The sequence below is a fragment of the Sus scrofa genome, chromosome 14 (genome assembly GCF_054392235.1).
Source record: "Sus scrofa isolate SSC_HxYL_T2T_F1_AM1 chromosome 14, Sscrofa_HxYL_maternal_Yorkshire_Landrace_v2.0, whole genome shotgun sequence".
Taxonomy (NCBI): Eukaryota; Metazoa; Chordata; class Mammalia; order Artiodactyla; family Suidae; genus Sus; species Sus scrofa.
In genome coordinates this window covers 13566719-13581644 of record NC_139396.1, presented here as the reverse complement: position 1 = coordinate 13581644, position 14926 = coordinate 13566719, and the positions used below count along the sequence as shown (strand labels likewise).

At 50.3% G+C, this 14926-nt stretch overlaps 1 long non-coding RNA gene across 2 annotated transcripts; it reads right to left on the bottom strand.

Annotated features, from left to right (window-relative positions):
• Positions 1 to 270: 270 nt before the first annotated feature.
• Positions 271 to 5734, bottom strand: LOC146396324 (uncharacterized). Of its 2 annotated transcripts, none has more exons than XR_014826508.1 (3): positions 5663 to 5734; positions 4718 to 4840; positions 271 to 3357 (listed from the first exon to the last, which is right to left on the bottom strand). It is a non-coding gene; the product is annotated as an uncharacterized LOC146396324 (long non-coding RNA). The 2 variants fall into 2 exon arrangements; XR_014826509.1 differs by lacking the exon at positions 5663 to 5734 and adding an exon at positions 5208 to 5345.
• Between the last annotated feature and the right edge of the window lie 9192 nt (positions 5735 to 14926).

Here is a 14926-nt window from a genome sequence, read left to right as displayed (position 1 = left end):
TTCACACATTCCCCATCGGACAACAATGTCCTGGAAGGCAGCAACAATGGCTTCCTGCCACCAGCACAAGAGCAACAAGACTAGGGTCAACTCTGCACCCCCTGAAAACATGCCCAGTAACTGGTAGAGAGTATTTATGCTCCAACAATATGAGACTTCCTCCCCCAGTACGAGGATACTCCAAGAATCACTCACAGAGCCCCATCCTCTCAGTTTACAATGAAGAAACAATGGCTGGAAGAAGTGGAGTCATTGGACCAAGGTCACCCAGTAGCTTGGAGTCCAAGTAAATATATTTATTTAGCAAACAAGGGTCTGGAAACCAGTGCAGTAAAGTCCTCATCATCAGAGTGATTTTCTTATTCCTCAGCCAGCCAGCCATATATTTGTTCTATTAAACTTTCACCACACAGCCTTGGCTTTAATATTGTCACATGCATTCCTCTTCTCTCCCCAGAAGAGTGATGCTCTTTGAGGCACAAGATTCCCTCCAAATTCCATGTTAACAGTCCAGGAGAGCCTGGCTCTGCTGGGTGAGGAAGGACCACCACCTGACTGAGTGCTGCTGGTGGCAGCAAGCCAGCTGAGCAATGCCGCAGGTCCTGAGTGGACTCACTGGGAAGGCTGGTCTTGGCACTCGGCAGGGGCTGTCGCAGCAGCTGCATGTCTGTCATATCCACATTAGGTGTCCCGGGCTGATTGAGGGGCCAGAGTGTAGGAGGAGGCTGAGTGTTGGCTGTACTCTTAAGACCTAGGAGAGGTACAGGACAACACCCACACCCTCACTTCAACACTGGGAGAAAGCCTGAGACCAAAGTGAACCATGAAGGTCAAGGGTGGATGCTGCAGGAATAAGGGGATAAAGCTCTGTCTTCCTCATTGAGCACCCTTGCTGGGTAGATCTCTCCTCTGGGACTGTGACCCTCTCTCTGTAAACCAAACTGTCACCAGTCTGAGGTCTTATGTGAAGATGGATCTTCCACATATCAAATTAGGTTTTAGGCTTATCAAGAGTCTTCTTGGCACATACTTAGTGGGATGACATTGGTGATGGGGGCCAAAACCCTGCTGTAAGCCATGGTGCTCCATGGCCTGCAGGGTCCTTCGGTGGGGGAGAACTGTGGTCCAGTGACTGCAGGGGCCTACTTGCCATGGGCAGAAACCCAGGATGTCAGTCATCACATATGTGTTTCATCAGAGGGGTCACGTGCTTCATGGTAGGCGAACCAGGAAGGAGCATGTGCCAGGAGCTAGGATGCAAGGGCAAGGCTGTCTGAGAACCTCAGTTACTGACCGCAGCTGCATTTTCCACGGGCCACATGCTGTTGGAACTAGACTTTGGTGCAAGCAAGTTTAGAGGGGTTCTCCATGGTGGGAGCTGTGTTCTCTCCTGATGGCACTCTGCCCATGCCAGCCTTGTGGTGTGAAGACAGAATGAGGATTGGGTGGGCTGTTTCTCAGCTGTGCAACCTGCATAAAAGGAGCTGAAACTCAGATATTCAGGCTTATGGACTGTCAGTGAGACCATGCTCCTTGCCTCTGATCCTTTCCTGCTTCCTCATCCTATTTCTTCACCAGTGAGCCTGAAAAGTAGGCATGGATATAGGAATGGAGGATGGAGGCTCCAGCCCAGCAGCACAGTGGTGCTGACCAGTGAGGCATGGAAGTCCTCGTGTGTTGCCGAGGCTCATCGTCCAGCATAGATGCAGGCAAAGCCCAGTGAAGATTTCAAAGTCAAGAGGAGAGTGTACTCAGAAGGCTGTGCCTGGACATCTCTGACTCTAGAATGAAGCTTGCTCAGAGGCAGAGGGGAAACCAGTCAGTTGGTTAGAGAAAAGCCTTTAGCTCTGCCACTTAAACTAACAGACTTACACATTACCTGACAGGCTTTGGGACAACACGAGGAATCCTCAGAAGACTAGGGTCAACTTCCTAGCAAGTTTTGTTCTAACAAGAGGGGGAGGAAGCCCTGTATTTTAGCAAATAGCTGGGAGAGGAGGAACAAGCCAAGTGAAAAGGCAGATGAGGCTGGCAGCCCCGGGCAATCTTCAAAAAATTACTGGGAGAAACCCAGGGGGAGCGAGGAAGCTGTTGATGGGAGGTTCTGTTCCTGGTGGGGGTGGGCGGTTGCTGTTCTGCTGCAGAACTTGGAAAGCTGAGTCAAGCCATGGTGCTTGATTTAGCTTGGCTTGGTCTTTCTCAGGTGGAGCATTTGACAGGCACCTGCAGAGCTCTCTCTGGACCCCAGAGAGCTCAGACTACAAATCATCATTAGCAAAAGGTTCACAGCTTAGGTTAAGAAATAAGAAGGGACTAAGTCCATCTTCAGCAGATGAAGAAACCAGGAGGCACTCTTTTCTGCACAGAAGCCAAAGACAGCAGCCTTAAAATGTCTTGGGCCAGTTTGAAGAATTATAGGGAAAAGAGCAATGGTTGTAAGGAAAGCAGGGCCCTTAATTTTGTTTGGAAGTTGCTTATTATAATTGCGGATTCCATCATCATCTGGGGTGTGGGAACCCTTGAGAATAGAAAAGGGGATTTCGGAAGTTTTAACGCACAGCCTATACATGGTGAAGAGACAGGAAATGCCATGAAACCTGAAGGTGCCCCCAATGCAAGTTACACACTTGTTAGCTGACAGTGGGGCTTTGGATGCCATTTTTCAGGGCGAAAGGCAGTCTGTCTAAAGGGTAGAAGGTGTCCCTAGAACATAGAAACTCTGTGTAACAACCCATTGACCGGAGACAGCTTTTAATTGACCATGGATGTTTGAGGCTAGAGTCTGGTGAAATTATGCACTTTTAATGGCAACTTGGAGGAGCTGAACCAGGACATGCGCTGCTCTTTTCTCTCTTTGACTCCTTGTCCATTGTCCTCCTCTACACACTGCAAGCCATCTGCCATAGTCTGTAACTGGTGACAACCGTGCAGATTTAAACTGCAGGAGAGGCATCAGGCTCTGCAAACTCCACATTTCCAAAATCGCTGTTTGGACTGTAAGCTGACCAAATAGACACATTTAGGATTTGGGCTCCTGTTTCCCGGCCAGAAATGCAGGCCTGGGAAAAGATGCTTCTCTATCTTGACACAAAGCTTTGTCTTGACAATTCATTGGAGCGTTGAGAAAATGGAACACAGAAGTCTCAGAGTTGGTGCAGCCCAATTTGGAAGCACTGGGAGGCTCCACATCCATTCCAGGGAAAATGAATTATGCTGCAGGTTCCGAAGAAGATCCTGACATTATCAGGAGCCGCTCTCACTAGGGCCCTCTGGTCAGGACCAGCCAGAGGAAGAAAAAGGAGGAGAGAAGAGATGCTTTTCCGGTATCTTAGGTCTTGAGTTGATGATGGGAGGGAGCTGGGTGAGAAATTTTACAAAGTTATAACACATTGTTACGATCCCTCACCTCGTCAGCTCCTGTCTGCTTGACAAGGACAATATCCCTTCAGGAAAATATGAAATAAAATGGAAAGTGGCCTCACGATGAAGTTACCTGAAGCAATGGCCTGATATGTTACAGAGTGTTGGGAGCAACATTAAAAAGGCATTTGTAACTGGCCACCTCCATGGCTCCAAGTGGAAGCTGATGCAGGCCTTCTCAGTCCCAGGGCTTTTGTGAGAGTTGGCCCCTCATGACCACTCTTGGCAAGCCAGGCCTGGGACGCTGGGGACCCCACCAGGGAAAAATTCCTTTTAAAGAGTCACAGCCCCTCTAACATGGACATTCTAGCAAGAGTCACGTCTGGGCAGAGGGTCAGAGGCATTCGCACCTGTGAGAGGACGAAGGAGGAGCCCAGCACCAAAGGGGGCTGGAAGTTGGCGACTGTCACCACAATAATCTAATTATTACTCTGCTCCTGTCCCCTCCTGAATAACTTTTTTATTGAAGTAGAGTTGATTTCCAATGTTGTGTGTCAGGTGTGCAGAAAAGTGATTCCATTATACCCCTGCATGTGTATATCTAGTCTTTTCCAGATTCGTTTCCATTACAGGTTCGTAAAAGATGCTGATAGGTTGTCTATTTGATATTTAGTAGTGCTGATAACGTCCTCAATCTACCATAACTGGGCCCATCTGAATGACACCCAACACCGCTCCTTCCTGAAGGCTTTCCTCTCAAGCTGGATGCCTGTCAAGATTCCTGTGCTGTGTGACAGCCCTCTCACTGCTGGCCCTGCAGTCAGCCCCTTCTCCACTTCCTCTAGCTGTCCTCTCACCTCATCACCATCCACCCTGCCTTATTCCCACCTCATTACGGACCTCCCACTTCATCACAGCTGTCACCATCCCATCGTCACCCTCCTCCTTCACCCCCATCCTCCCACCTCACCGCAGATCTCCTAACCACCCTCTCTCTCAGCTCAACTCCACCATCCTCCCACCTCATCTCCGTAACCCCACCTCATCGCTGTCCTCCCCACTTCATCACTGGCATCCTTCCACCTCACCACCACCCCCCCATCTCATCACCAACCTCCCACCTCATCACCATCCTCCCCACCTCACCACCACCCTCACATCTCATCTCCGTCTTCCCCACCGCCCCCTCACTCCCTCAGCACCACCACCTGCTCCCCACTGGCTCTCCTGGCGCCCTGGACTCCTCTGCCCCCCCCAGGCCTCCTTCTTCTCCTCAGCAGTTCAACTGTCACCTACAAAGCCCATTAACAATTCCCTGCTCATAAAAGTACAGTCTGGGAAATAAAGCAAAGTCTACCTTTTCTTTTCCTTTGTGCTTGGCCAGGTTTCAGTTGCTTGCAGGGCGCAGTGCAGAGACACCACGCCTGCACTGCAGACCCCAGTTAGGGAAGCAGCTGCGCCAGCCGTTAAAAAACGGTTCCTGAGGAAATAAGAGCAACACCGCGATTCAAGATGGCAGCGGACTGCGAACTAGGCTGTGCCTGGGATTGGGTGTGAGCCGTGTGTCCCCGCCTCCCGCGGCCTGCCGAGGCCCCGCCCCCCGGGCACATTGCCAGCCGAGGCCCCGCCCCCCCGCGCTCGGCCTGCAGAACCCTCGCCCCCCAGTCACATAGCCTGCTGAGGCCAAGCCCCCCGGCAGAGGGCCTGCAGAGGCCCCCGCAAACCTGGCACATGGCCTGCCGAGGCCCCGCCTCCCCGCGCGCGGCCAGCCGAGGCCACGCCCCCCGGGCACATTGACAGCCGAGGGGCCCCCCCCCCCGCGCTCAGCCTGCATGAACCGCACCAACCTGGCACTAGGCCAGCCGAGGACCCCCTGTCGGCGCGCGGCCTGCGAGGCCCCGCCCCCCAGGAAACGCCTGCCGAGGTTCCGCCTCCCTGGCACGCGGCCTGCCGAGGCCACATCCCCCCAGGAAAAGGCCTGCCCTGGCCCCGCCTCCCCGCGCGCGGCCTGCCTAGGCCCCATCCCCCCAGGAAAAGGCCTGCCGAGGCCCCGCCTCCCTGGCTCGGCCTGCAGAAGCCGCGCCCCCCAGTCGTATAGCCTACCGAGGCCCCGCTCCCCCCGCGCGCGGCCTGTCGAAGCACCACCTCCCCGCGCACGGCCTGCCGAGGCCCCGCCCCCACGGCACAGGGCCTGCCGAGGCTTCTCCTCCCTGGCACGCGGCCTGCCAAGGCCCTGCCTCCCTGGCACATGGCTTGCCGAGGCCCCGCCTCCCCGCGCGGGGCCTGCAGGAACCGCACCCACCTGGCACTTGGCCTGCCCTGGCACCACCGCCCCGCGCGCGCGGCCTGCAGAAACCTTGCCCACCTGGCACTTGGCCTGCTGAGGCCCCGCCCCCCCGGCACACGGACCGCCGAGACCCCGCCTCCCCGCGCATGGCTTGCTCAGGCCCCGTCCCCCCAGCACAAGGCCTGTCTAGGCCCCGCCTCCCCGCGCGGCCCCCAGAAGCCGCGCCCCCCAGTCACATAGCCAGCGGAGGCCCCGCCCCCCCGGCGCAGGGCCTGCCGAAACCCCGCCTCCCCGCCCGCGGCCTGCAGAAGCCTTGCCCACCTGGCACGTGGCCTGCAGAGGCCCCCCCCCCTGCCCTGTCCGCGCAAGTCCCGCAGAAGCCGCGCCCCTCAGTCACACAGCCTGCCGAGGCCCCGCCTCCTCAGCACGCGGCCTGCTGAAGCCCCGCCTTCCCCAGGTCGGCCTGAAGAAGCCGCGCCCCCCAGTCACACAGCCTGCCGAGGCCCCGCCCCCCTGGCACCTGGACTGAAGAGGCCCTGCCTCCCCGCAAGGCCTACTGAGGGGGGGTCCCCTTCGCACCCTACAGGGCCTGCTAAGGCCCCGTCTTCCTGCCGAGTCTGCCCCCCACCCACGCCGCCTGCAGTGGCTATGCGCCCCACCGCCGAGCCCCAGCGCACCTTCCTTGTCACCTCGCCACCACCACCCCCCCCCGCCCCCCGCCCATGAACTGAGGAGACACTGTGAAGCTCCCAGGCCCGCCTGACTGCAGAGTGTGTGCTTGGAGCTCACAGCCCCGTCTTCGGGTGATGGAGAATGCTTTCCTTTCCTTCGCTGGGCCGGAGCCACGAAGGCAGGTGGCCCCTTGATGCGGCCCAGCTGGAAAGTGTCAGGAACACAACTTCCACCTGGTCTCTATGCCTACTGCTGGAAGCCACCGTGTCCAGCTCCCTTGGCCCATCCCCAGCTCTACCTGCAGTGGTTACCCTCTGCTCCCCGCTGCTGGCCGGGTCTCACCTAGGCCACCATCCCGGGGCCTCTGGCCGCTCACAGTCCCTTCCTGCACCTGCTCCCTCCAGGCTTCTTCCACGTTGTCCTCTGTCCCCCACAACCACACTGTTCCCACCCCTCCCTCACTGGTCCCCAGCTTTGGTCTCATCCACTCAGGTGTCCTTTCCTCCTTCTGGTCCCTCTCTGGAGCACACTGCCAGGTCTACCAGCAGCACTCGGTCCCCGTCTCTTGTTTGTTTTCTCTTTTCTCCACTAGAATGTAAGCCCCAAGCAGGGATTTTACTCTCCTGTCCTCTTTGCTGTGTTCCCAGTACCTCGAATAGTGTCTGGCGCGTGAGCTGAATGCTCCATAAACACTTGGTGAGTGAAAGGTGATGTGATGTGACAAGACAGTCCTGATTAGGAGAGGAGAGAAAGGTGACCAGTGGTGAGCAGTCCTCAGGGAAGTGCTGACCGTTTCATGAGTGGGATGTTGGTGACAAGGTAACCAACTTGGGCAGAAGACTCAGAAAGGTAGAGAGGGTGCCCAGGAGCTGAACAGAAGGAATGATGTGTTTACATTCAGACTCTCCCTGAGGAGTAGATAGGAATGTTTTGATTGCTCACCAGAGTCAAAGGGCATCTAATAAATTGCTGACAATTTTGCTAAGTACAGTGCTTTTCGCTTGGTAGATGCACAAGGCAACTAACATATATAGCAGCTACCAGCTTAAAAGCAATACTACCAGAATTATGTAAAACTATATTTGAAAGTTTCCTTTAATAACATCTTGGGGTTTTTTTAAAGTCTAATTTTGTTCTGCAAAAGGGATGAGGTGTTGGTTCCTAGTAAAATAAGTCTACTTCCTCAATGTCTTTATTCCCATATACTAGATCTTATAACTACACTGGAGCTAAAAATTGCAAAACATAATTTCCACATTTGGCCGATAAAATCTAATGTACATTTAGAGTGTTATACTTTGCAAAGCCAAAGAAAAAGAATGTAGGTTATGGGACCTGGATACTTGGATTTGAAGAGTGTATCCGACATCCTAGCCATTCTGAACCTTGGTTTCATCAACTGAAAAATGGGAATCCTGTTGTGTCTAGAACGAGTATAATTTTAGTGACTAACAGCGTGTGCTACGGGTAGTACATGCTCCAGAGTGCTGCTAACAACCTATACTTTCTCAGTTACTAAAATCCCAAACAAAACGGCCTACCTAATCTTGATGCTATTAAACAATTTTTAGGGGTTGTGATGCTATCACAACTCAAAAATTCTTTTAACTCTGAAAACCCAAATCATTCATAAAAACCATCCAAAAAGTTTTTATGCAAATGAGTCAGCTTTTTAAGTGGAGAAGATATAAAGCACATATTGCATTATCTCCTGAATACTTTCATAAAGAACAGGGCTCCTGAAGTTCCCAACGTGGCTCAGTGGAAGTGAATCTGACTAGCATCGCTGAGGACACAAGTTGGGTTCCTGACCTCCCTCCGTGGGTTAAGGTTCCAGCATTGCTGTGAGCTGTGGTGTAGGCTGCAGATGTGGCTTGCATCCCTCATTGCTGTGGCTGAGGTGTAGGCTGGTGGCTACAGCTCTGATGCAACCCCTAGCCTGGGAACCTCCATATGCCACGGATGCAGCCCTAAGGGGGTGGGGGAAACAGACAAAAACAGGGTTTCTGAAATGGCATGCAAGTACCTTGTTACACAATTCCATCCGAGTTTCTCAGAATTACATTATTAATTCTTTTTTTTTTCAAAAAGGACTTTAGAACCATAGGATTTCCCTAAACAAATGACCTTGTTCTACAGATGAGGACGTGAAGAGCAACTCCTCCCTGGTTGTACAGGCAAGACCTGGCACAGTCTCTAGACTGCTAATTCATTCCTTTGTCATCTGCATGATGGCTGGGGCAGCCAGTAACCCAGACAAAAAGAAAGCCATGGAAGGGAGACAGGCCAATAATATCTTCCAGATGAGCCTTGCCCACCTCCAGTCTCCTGACGCAAGCATTTCCATATTGCAGATCTTCTCACACGTGGCTCACCCACCAGCTGTGGATAACTGCCCTGAACATGGGGCCCTGGCTCACCCTCCACATCTGCACAGCCTAAAAGGATAACAGGTCATACACCTGAAGAAAGCATCACTCCAACACACACTGTAGGTGCCTTGCAAGGAGGATAAAAGCCAGGGCTTGAGGAGCCAGGGAGTGGGGAGCTCATTCCCGGAGTGCTCAGAAGAAGGAAGTGCTCAAGGGACAGGAAGTGTACAGTATGTTCTGGCTGGCAGAGGTCTGCCCTGGCTTCCACATGGTTCAGCACTGGATCTTCCATCTGGTGGGAAGATGTTATTGATTTTATATATATACACATAGAGTTGGTTCTCATTAGTCACAGATTCCATATCAGAGAATTCACCTATTCACTAAAAATGTATTTGTCACCCCAAGTCAGGGCTTGGGGTGCTTTTGCTCATATGTGGACACACACAGAGAAGAGAAAAATTCATCTACCTACAAATGCATTTCCAGCTAAGGCTGAACAAAGCGAAACTCTGCCTTCTTGTTTCCACTCATACTGTAAGCAAATGCCCCTTCTCTGGTCTATTTAGTGCCACATTTCCCCACAGTTTTGTGGTGTGTGTGTGTGATTTAACTCTTTCAAATGGCCCCCATGTTTGGTGCTGAAGTGTTGTCTAGGACTTTATGGGGGGGAAATACATTGGTTAGATACATTTTGTTTACACATAGGATTACAGTGCAATTGGCTGTGAGTTCAGGGCCAATGAAACAACAGTGTATATTAAACAAGGTGTCTTTAAACAGAAACACACATAAAATAAGCTTTTGTATTTATCAAGAGACAAAAAAGTGTGACCAGAGGCTGGCAGGAACCTAACCCTGAATTTCCCATGGGCGCAGTGGTTCAGTGTTCACTGATTCCATGTTTGTGGTGACTACAGACCCCAACCACATGACAATGAGGACTGAATAGGTATGTATATACCCATGCACTCATACATAGATATGCACTCATCCATGTCCGTGTAATGATGCAAACATGTGTGGGGGCATATGGCATGTGGCTCCAGTCATGGTTTCATGAAGAGACTGTCATGGTTCTATAACCTATATTGTGAAAGCAGGAAATTTCAGGAGACGAAAGTGAAAAAAGAAATGCACCAAGACTCTGTGCATAAACCATTCATCAGTGGCCTGAATCCAGGATAAGACATGAATGAGATGGGCCATTCCACATGGCTTTGCAGGGAGATTTTATATCTTCCTGATAACAACTCTGACTCCATCAGGCCTGTGAGAGTTCCAGCACACAAGCGATTTTAATGCACCTAGATGGTAATACTTTTCCCCAAATTTCAATATTCTAAATATTTTAAGAGTCACAAATTATTTGCTCCCAAATAATTTATATGGACAAACTTTAAACAGTAATGATCTAAGCAAAATGTGCATCCCATGGGCATGGCATAAAAAAAGAGGCTTTTCCAATTGTCAACCTTTTGAAGCAGCATTATCATCTTTGCAGTTCCCATAGCAACATGTTCCATTGCATGGGTGACAGTGATCTTGTGCTAAACTAACTTGGAAAACAAATGGACATTTCCTCCTGAGTGTCCTCACATCTCACAGTTGCCTCCAAGCGATAGAGGGTTGATGTACCCAGTGCAGCTTCGTGAAGAGTTATGAGGACATTTCATAAACAAGTTTCCAGGATTTGGCCTGTTAAAGCAGTTTTCAACTTCAAGAGCTTTCCAATACGAACCACATCGCCCTTTGTGTTATGCCATGGAGATTGTCCCAGCTGCAGAACAGATGCCAAGGGAAGACATGCCATCTTGGGTGGATTTGCAGCAGTTCCACAAAGGACCTGAGGGAGAGGGTGGGATGGAAGATGCCCAGTCCTACCGTCACCAACTCAGGCAGCAGGAGCCATTCTGGGAAAAGTGGATGAGATGCAGCAACCATGAAAGGCCAGTTTCTCCTTCCACAAACCACGTGGGAGAGCCACAATGCAGGACGGTACTCCCATGTTGGTTTCATCCTATCCATATTTTCATGAGTATGGAATCTCATAAGGGAAGGTCTCATACATGCACAGGGGTGGAAGAGATAGTTATAGGAGTGGAGGGGCTATTTTAAAGTACATTTTAGCCCAGAAACCTAGAAAGGGCTCCATGCTTTCTCCCAATGCCTCTCACAACTGGTTTGTTTGAATGACACATGTAGTCAGGACATTTCTTGAGAAAAAGTGGAATGTAGAGAATGGAATGTCAGTCAGTGGATTTGCAGGCACAGACACACTGTCCTAGTGCATATTTTTCTCCTGAAATAATCAAATATAATTTAGGCACTTTATAATTAACCCAAAGGGGGCTTTTAACAAAGAGCACAGAGCTCTAAGTTGAAAATGTACACTTGCAGAGTGTGTCCAAAGCCAACTTTGTTTTTCAAAAGGAAAATGTGTCCTCTCACTGCTTGAGTTCAACCAGAAGGATGTGAACCAGGCATAGAGAAGGAGGCCTGGCCTCTCGGGTCCCTGAGATAGTGTAAGGCTGAGTCCTATGGGAGAAGACAGGGTCTCATCTCTCAAATTGTAATGGTTAGAGAAGCCAACTGGTGGACTTTTAAATAATTATAAAGGAAAGAGAAATAATTTGAGAATAAGGCAAGAAAATATAATGAAATCCTAAAACCTGATAGAGACCATACACTCCATGTGAAGGCTAGAATGAGCAGTTCCAAATCACAGAGGGCTAAAGAAGGTGGGGAGCCTTCTCACACCTGCTAGAACTTGTCACACTTCAGGCTATGTTTTCTCTGCAGAGGAGAAGTAGCAATACTACAGGACCGAGGAAGGTGGAAGGCACCTCCCCTTCCTAGTACCGAGTACTGTGACTTCCTCCTTGATTTCTGTTTCCAGTGACTCAGCCAGTCCTAAAAGGCTCCTGCATACTGAGTGCCCAAGACATTGCAAATAAAATCAGACGCCATGGTGGTGCATCACTGGGCCTCAGGGTCCAGTGTGCTAGCTTTTGCTTCCCTAAAAGCCAAGATCATTGCTATGAGCCTAGGTCATTGCCACAAGCATACTTCAAAGCTTCTTCAGCATTCTTGCCTCTTCAATATCTCACTCAGTCTGTCTATTCAGACACTATTCAGCGACGCAAGATCTGAGCCATATCTTTGACATACACCACAGCTCTCGGCAACACTGGATCCCCCACCCAGTGAGCAAGGCCAGGGATAGAACCCGAATCCTCATGGATACTAGCTGGATTTGGTTCTGCTGTGCCACAATGGGAACTCCCTGAAACCCAGGTTTATATCCTGTTAGATTCTCATTCTTACTCTTTTTCCCTTGGTATGCATTCATGTTCATATTCTCCCTCTCTCTCTCTCAAAAAAAAAAAAAAAAAAAAAAAGGAAAAAAGAAAGAAAAAAGATGTTCCCATCATAGCTCAATGTCCTCTGACCAACATCCATGAGGACACAGGTTTGAGCCTTGAGCTTGTCCAGTGGGTTAAGGTTCCAGCGTTGCCATGAGCTGTGTTGTAGGTCTCAGATGTGGCTTTGATCCTGCATTGCTGTGGCTGTGGTGTGAGCCGGCAGGTATAGTTCCAATTTGACGCCTAGCCTGAGAACCTCCATATGCTGCGAGTATGGCCCTGGAAAAAAGAAAAAACAACAAACAAATATATATACATACTTTCTGTTTAAAATATATATGTTTTAGGGCCTCTAGGAAGTTCCCAGGCTAGGGGTTGAATCGGAGCTGCAGCTGCCAGCCTATGCCACAGCCACAGCAATGCTGGATCCCAGCCACAATGGCAACCCATGCGGCAGCTTGCAGTGATGCTACATTTTGATCCTTAATCCACTGAGCAAGGCCAGGGATAGATCCCACATCTTCATGGACCCTGTCGGGTTCTTAACCCACTGAGCCAATTTAAAGTATGGAATTCCTGAAGTCCATACTTTAAAATCCATACTTTTTATTCAAACTTCCTTAGTTTTCACCTCATGTGTTTTTTCTGTTCTAGTATTCCATCTATGATACCAGGTTACATTTAGTTGTCATGTCTCCTTAGGCCCCTCTTGGGCTGTGACATTTTCTCAGACACCTTGTTTTTGATGACCTTGACAGTTTTGAGGATGCTGGTCACTTAGTTTGTAGAATGTCCCCCGCTTGGAATATGCCTGATGTTTCTTCATGATTAGATGCAGTTTATGGACTTTGGGGAGAAGATCACAGAGGTAAAGTGCCATTCTCTTCACATATCAATGATACACATACTCTAGGAAGGACTTAGCACTTGTGTTGTTGACCTTGACTCCTGTTAGATTTTTCCACTGTCTTTTTATTTCCTTTCTATATTGTCCTTTTTAACAATAAGACATGATAATCAGTCTACAGTTAAAAGCAGGAAATTGTGCTGCACGTCCTGAGAACAGAGTACCTACATAAGTATTTGGAATTCTTCTGTACAATATATTTTTATTATCCCTTATTGATTGACTGAATGATTAATTTAGGCATTTATTGATTAATAGGGATTCATAGCCATTTATTTTATACTTTGGGTTATAAACTACTACTATATTACTTATTTTCTTGGTCAAATTGCTTCATTTTGGCCATTGGAAGCTCTTTCAGTTGGCCCATGTACACCGCATTTTTTTTTAGTAGTTTCTGACTTTCTCTTTTAAATATTGTTTGCAAATACATTGAGAACCACTTCAAATGCCACAGTAGTTTTTTGTTTTGAAACATCAAACATCATTTTTAAAACCTCAGTGGAGGAGTTCCCGTTGTGGCACAGTGGTTAAGGGATATGACTAGGAACCATGAGGTTGTGGGTTCGATCCCTGGCCTTGCTCATGTGGCTTAAGGATCTGGCATTGCTGTGAGCTGTGGTGTAGGTTGCAGATGTGGCTCAGCTCTGGCATTGCTGTGGCTCTGGCATATGCCAGTGGCTACAGCTCTCATTTGACCTGTAGCCTGGGAATCTCCATACACCACGGGAAGCAGCCCTAGAAAAGGCAAAAAGAGAAAAGAAAAAAGAAAAAGAAGGAAAAACCTCAGTGGAGAATAATGTTATCCTCATCAAATATCAACACTGGATATTCCTCTTTTTCACTCCTGATATTCCATGTTTCTTCCTATAATCATTCCCCTTCTATCTCAAGAAGATCCTTTAGGAATTTTTAGATTAGATCCACTGGCAACTAATTCACTCGGGTTTCCTTCATCTGAGAATGGCCATCTAAGGCACCACCAAACAGACAGGGGTCTGTTCAGGCACAAAGGCTCTGTGCCCTCTCCAGGATATCAGGAACCCCCTCAGGCTGGAACTGCACAGCCATTTCCTCGCCAGGGCACAAAGCGCTCGGGCCCTCCATCAGGACCAAGGGCCAGCAAGGTTCTCAGCAAGGTTCTCAGGGAGGCCTCTCCTCTTAGTGAAGCCCCACGGCTGGGTCACGGGTTCAGTGAGGATGAGGAGGAGCTCCCCAGCCTGGCCTTCCTCTTGGGCCTTCACCACAGCCTGCTGCCCTGGGGGCTGCCACAGAGCCCTGTCCCTGCCTCGGGTCTTGTCTGCACTGCAGGGCAGAGGGCCCAGCAAGCTTCCCAGGCCCCCGTGCCCCAGAGAATGGGCCTCAGCTCAGGCCCCATGGAAGCTGCCAAGTCTAGAAAGCGGGCTCGATGTGGAGGCCTGGCTGCTGCTGAGGACCTGGCCAGGCCTAGGGCTGACCTGCGAGGCTCTGGGAGGCACACCCTGGCTCTGGGGCTGGTTGACCCTTCCCAGCCCAAAAGGAGCAGGTGTGACCCATGTGTCACACGGAGGAGGAGGAAGTGGCACCGCAGCCAGTAGGGAACGGTGGGCCAGCCTTCCAGGGCCAGTCCAACTGGGCAGTCCCCATGGAAGCCTTGGGCTCCTCCAGGTCCTAGCAACCATCCTGGCTGCCATAGGGGTGGGGAGGAAGGACAGAATGACCAGAGCCAGGAGGGGGTGTGGGTGGGTGGGGTTAGGTAGTGGGGACTTGGGTCTGGGTGTGTGTGGGTGGGCACAGTAGCTCCTTTGCGATGGGGGATGTAAAACATGGATAAAATCGTTCTGTTGTGAAATGCACTTGGTCCACTGTCGTCTTGCATGTGCCTGTGTCCTCAGAGATGGGTCGTCTGAGGACAGAGAGGGGATCTGAGAGGGACGAAGCATGTGTGAGATCCCAGGCAGTCTGGATCCACAGGTGAATGACT